The 5,850-nt window shown below is 38.5% G+C and overlaps 1 long non-coding RNA gene across 1 annotated transcript; it reads right to left on the bottom strand.

Moving 5' to 3' along the window:
- Positions 1-294: 294 nt before the first annotated feature.
- LOC122698177 lies at positions 295-4,800 on the bottom strand. Its single transcript, XR_006342283.1, has 3 exons — positions 4,665-4,800; positions 348-350; positions 295-305 (listed from the first exon to the last, which is right to left on the bottom strand). It is a non-coding gene; the product is annotated as an uncharacterized LOC122698177 (long non-coding RNA).
- Positions 4,801-5,850: the final 1,050 nt, after the last annotated feature.

A 5,850-nucleotide genomic window follows, 5' to 3' on the forward strand; every position in this document is an offset into this window, starting at 1 on the left:
TGAAATTCAGGAGATTTTTTCTTAAAAATCTAGATTTGCAGCTTCTTCTGAAAAACTTTTCCAGAGAAAAAAGCTATCTGTTAGATAGCTTCTCCACAAGCACATTATCTTCCTGCCCCAAGAGGCCTTTGAATTCACAGCACTGGATTTAAGGCCATTCTTCTTCTTCTTTCATTCTTTTAAATGGCGTACCTTTGAGTTACAATGATGTGTTAATTTCTGCTGTACAGCAAAGTGATTGTTATACATGTACATGCATATAACATATACATATAAGAATGTATATTTATATATTCTTTTAAAATCTTCTTTTCCACTGTGATTTCTCACAGGATATTGACTATAACTCCCTGTGCTATACAGTAGGACCTTATTTATACATTCTATATATAATGGATTGCATCTGTTAACCCCAAACTCCCAACCCATCTCTCCCTCACTCATTCTTCATTGGATAGCTTGCTGTTAATATACAGACCACTGGGGGCTGGTGCTGCACTTCCAAAGGGTCCTATCAAAATACTCATCCACAGCCCCAATCAGCTTCATCTCACTAACCTATTCTGCTCCCTCCAACCATAATATCACATTTCTTGCTTTCCCTTTGCACTCATTTTCCCCCCCTAGTAGCCCAGGAGAGAAATGCTCTTGCTTAGGAGATGATGCGCCTTCCAACATCTCCACCTACCTCTCCCCACAGGGGTACTCACACTGAACAATCTGGGTCAGCTGTCCAGAGGTAATTATACTGTGACTACTCAGAAGGAAGGCACCAAGGCTGCCACCCAGAGCCTCAGATGTTCCCTAACAACCTGAAAGTTAGGAAAGTCTTCCCTTACTCTGACTGGATGAGCTCCGGCACAGAGGCTGGCAGCTTGGAAATTGACGCTTTGTAGATTTCAGTTCTCACCCATCCTCCCAGCCAGTTCCCCTTGTGCAGTGGACCAGCTGATAGCTCTTCTCAGAGGCCCTGAGACCAGCTCACTTGTTTATAATGACTCTTCCACAGCACTTCTGTGCAGGTTCCTGTTTTCACTGTCCAGAATGATGCTGACCCTATCCCACATCTGTGTCTTACTTCCTCAGGCAGACTGAGCACCATTGTTCCTCCCCTGTCTGAGTATAACTTTTCCATCCTTCACGTTTTCTTGTTAACCATGTCTCCTGAGTTTTCTGGCTACTTCAGTTCATCTTGGTCTTTAACTCTTCTGAATTCCTGTGGCATTCATGCTTAGTATTATAGGTCAACAGAATTTATTAGTCTTATATATGCTTATTTGGTCTTTGCTGTCAATTTGGTATCTCTGCAAGGAGATCCCTCCCTACAGGATTCTCATTCTGATGAGTGCAGTGTAGGAGCTTAGTGAATATTTCATACTGAAGTGAGTGGATTTACAAACAAGAATACAGCTCCTGTACCTAAAGGAGTCTCTGGGGACTTTTGCTTCGGACTTGATGGATTAACAGGGATTAAGGTCACCAGATAAAATCCAAGAAGTCCCATTAAATTTTAATTTCAGATATAATTATACTGTAAGTATGGGTTATAATAAAAAGTATTTGCTGTTGGTCTGATATTCAGATTTAAAAGAGTCTTTCTTTGTAGTTTTTTGGGGTTTTTTGGCCTTTTTGGTTTTTGTTTTTGTTTTTTTTTTGCCTTGTGTTTTGCTAAATCTGGCAAATCTTCCATGTGTGGATTTACCCTCCTGCTTTAAACAACTTTGAAAAAGCTGAAAAATATGTGAAACAATGGTTTTCAGACATAGTGAACAGGCAGTGCAAGAGAACAATATTCCCTGAGAAGAGTGAAAAAATGAAGGAATTTTTATGATTGCCCTAGCTTATTTTTAAAAAGGACAAAATTTCCAGGCTGCAGCACAGTAAGAGGGAACTCAGACACAGCCTGGCAGGTCCCCTGGAGTTGAGAGTTTGGGGAGGCCAAGTTGGCTAGAATCCAGAGGGCTGAACACCAGAAAGGAGACTGTAGAAGGTGCCCCTTGACTCTTCAGCTGAGTACTGATCAGTATCTGTATGTGATGCAATTACCCAAAGTTGGGGGGATAAACCACTAGAAAGGAGAGGGTGGAACAATTTCTGGAGTTCACAGAGGACTGGGCATAGTCCCAACATACTCCCAACAGCCAGAGTGGAGGAAGTCCATAATACATGTACATGATAACACAAGTACATGATAATAGCGGAAACTGGCCAACTGGTTAAAAAAAGGCAAGACCCAGTGATAGGGTACCTGCAAGAAACCAGCTTCAAATATTAATAAGTAGTTAAAAGTAAAATATCAGGGAAATTATATACCACGTTAATGTGAATCAAAGAAAACTGAAGTGGCTATATAAATAAAAGACAAAGGAGCCTTCAGAGCAATATGCATTATCAGAGCAAAACACAGATAAAGAGGGATTTCATAATGATAAAAGGGTAAATCATCAAAAGGACAAAATAATCTTAAGTGTTTATGCACTTAGTGCTTCTAAAACATGAAAAAAGAGAACAGAACCAAGAGGAAAATAGACAAATCCAGAATTATAGCTGAAGATTTCAATACTCTTCTGATAATAATAAGATCAAGTTGATTCAGTCATGTCCGACTATATAGGACCCCGTGGACTACAGCCCGCCAAGCTCCTCTGTCCATGGGATTTTCCAGGCAAGAATACTGGAGTAGGTTGCCATTTCCTTCTCCAGGGGATCTTCCTGACCCCAGGATGGAAGAACAGAGGTCAATGAAATAACAGAAAAACAGAGAAAATCAATGAAATCAAAAGCTTGTTTTTGATATGATCAATAAAATTGATAATCTAGCTAGATTGTTATGGAAAAAAGAAGATATAAACTATCGGTATCAGAACTGACAGAGGTGACATTATACATATCCTACAGATATAAAAAATAATATTAAAAAATTATCTTTTTTATATAAATAGTTCCAATTATAGACATGAAGTTGTTCACGTTCTCTTCTTGCTCTTTTTACACTGGGGCTTCCCTGGTAAGCTCAGCTGGTAAAGAATCTGCCTTCAATGCAGGAGACCCCAATTCGCTTCCTAAGTTGGGAAGATCCTCTGGAGAAGGGTTAGGCTACCCACTGCAGTATTCTTGGTCTTCCCTGTGGCTCAGCTGGTAAAGAAATAGCCTGCAATGCAGGAGACCTGGGTTCGATCCCTGGGTTGGGAGGATCCCCTGGGGAAGAGAATGGCTACCCTCTTCATTATTCTGGCCTGGAGAATTCCATGAACTGTATAGTCCATGGGTCCCAAAGAGTTGGACTGAGCAACTTGCACCGTACTAGGAAAGAAGAAAGATCCAATCAATGATCTAAGCATCCACCTTAAGATACATAAAAAATGTGAATTGAAACCAAAGTAAACAGAAGAAAGGAAATTTAAAAAGCCAGAACAGAGGTCAATGAAATAACAGAAAAACAGAGAAAATCAATGAAATCAAAAGCTTGTTTTTGATACGATCAATAAAATTGATAATCTAGCTAGATTGTTATGGAAAAAAGAAGATATAAACTATCGGTATCAGAACTGACAGAGGTGACATTATACATATCCTACAGATATTAAAAAGAGCAAGAAGAGAACATGAACAACTTCATGTCTATAATTGGAACTATTTATATAAAAAAGATAATTTTTCAAATTGAAGTATAGCTGTTTTATAATATTGTATAAGTTTCAGGCATATATAACAAAGTGATTTGTTTATACATATACATGTATATGGGCTTCCCAGGTGGCACTAGTGGTGGAGAACCCACCTACCAATGCAGGAGACAGGAGACACAGGTTCGATCCCTGGGTTGGGAAAATCCCCTCTGGAAGTAGGCATGGCAACTCACTCCAGTATTCTTGCCTGGAGAATCCCCATGGACAGAGGAGCCTGGTGGGCTACAATTCATAGGGTTTCAAAGAGTCAAACACAACTGAGTGACAAATCCCATACACATGCATACATGTATTTATCTATATTCTTTCTTTATTATTTCCCATTATAATTTAGAACACAATACTGAATATGTTCCCTGTGCTATAGAGTAAATCTTTGTTGTTTATCTATTTGGATATATGGTACTGTGCATCTGTTAATCCCATACTCCCAATTTATGCCTCTTCCCCTTTCCCTTTAAAGAATCTGCCTGCAATGCAGGAGACACTGGTTTGATCCCTGGGTGGGGAAGATCCCCTGGAGAAGGGAATGGCTACTCATTCCAGTATTCTTGCCTGGAGAATTCCATGGACAGAGGAGCTGGTAGGCTACAGTCTGTGGGGTCACAGAGAGCTGGACATAGCTGAGCAACTATTACTTTCACTTCCCCCCTGCTTTGGTTACCATAAGTTTGTTTTCTATATCTGAGTCTATTTTTGTTTTGTAAGTAAGTTCATTTTTATTATTTTTTTAGATTCCCCATGTAGGTGATATGTCTTTGACTTACTTCACTTAGTATGATCATCTCTAGGTGCATTTATGTTGCTGCAAATAGCATTATTTCATTCATTTTTATGACTGAGTAGTATTCCATTGTGTATATATACCATATCTTTATCCATTCATCTGTTGATGAACAATTAGGTTGTTTCCAGGTCTGGGCTATTATGAATAGTGTTGCAGTAAACATTGGAGTGCACGTATCTTTTTGATACGGTTTTCTCTAGATATGTGCCCTAGAGTGGGATTGCTGGATTATATGGTCACTGTATTTTTAGTTTTTTAAGGAATCTTCGTACAGTTTTCCATAGTGACTGTACCAATTTATATTCCTACCAACAATGTAGGAGTGTTCCCTTTTCTCCACATCTCCAGCATTTATTATTTGTAGACTTTTTAATGATGGCCATTCTGACTAGTGTGAGAATGTTTCAGGTACCTTGTTGCAGTTTTGTTTGGCATTTCTCTAATAATTAGTGATATTGAGCATCTTTCATGTGCCTATTGGCCATCTGGATGTCTTCTTTGAAGAATGTCTATTTAGATCTTTTCTCTCTTTTTTGATTGGGTTGTTTCTTTTTGTTATTGAGTGGTATGAGATGTTTGCATACTTTGGAAATCAAACTCTTCTTGGTCGCATCATTTGCAAATTTTTTCTCCCAACCTGTAAATTGCTTTTTGTTTATGGTTTCCTTTGCTGTAAAATAGCTTACAAGTTTCATTAGGTCCCACTTGTTCATTTTTGCTTTTATTTCTATTGCCTTGTGAGATGAACCTAAAAAACATTGGTATGATTTATGTCAGAGAATGTTTTGCCTGTGTTCTCTTCTAGTAATATTCTGGTGTCAGGTCTTATATTTAAGTCTTTAATCCATCTCAAGTATTTTTGTGCAGGGTACGAGGAAGTGTTCTAGCTTCATTGATTTACATGTGGCTGTCCCACTTGCCCACCACCACTTGCTGATCAAACTTTTTTTTCTCCATTTTATTTTCTTGCTTTCTTTGTTAAAGATTAATTGACCATAGGTGTGTGGATTTATTTCTGAACTGATTTATTGAAGCAAATCAGTTAGACCAACTGAGGCAGCACTTGATGAAAAGCATCCAAAATGAGCCAAAAGAAAATGCATTGTCTTCCATCAGTGGAGCACAAGATCACATGCTTCCTTGATGACCAGGCAAAAACTGTTGCAGCTTGACTGGGAAGTTCTGATTCACTGTTTTGATTACTGTAGCTTTGTCATATCATCTGAAGTCAAGTTTTGGGCCTCCAGCTTTGTTCTTTTTCCTCAGGCTTTAGCAGCAATTCTTTTTTTTTTTTGGTTCCATATAAATTTTAGGGTTATTTATTCTAGTTTAGTGAAAAATGTCATGCATAATTTGGTAGGGATCACATTAATG

The sequence above is a fragment of the Cervus elaphus genome, chromosome 8 (assembly GCF_910594005.1).
Source record: "Cervus elaphus chromosome 8, mCerEla1.1, whole genome shotgun sequence".
NCBI classification, from domain to species: Eukaryota; Metazoa; Chordata; class Mammalia; order Artiodactyla; family Cervidae; genus Cervus; species Cervus elaphus.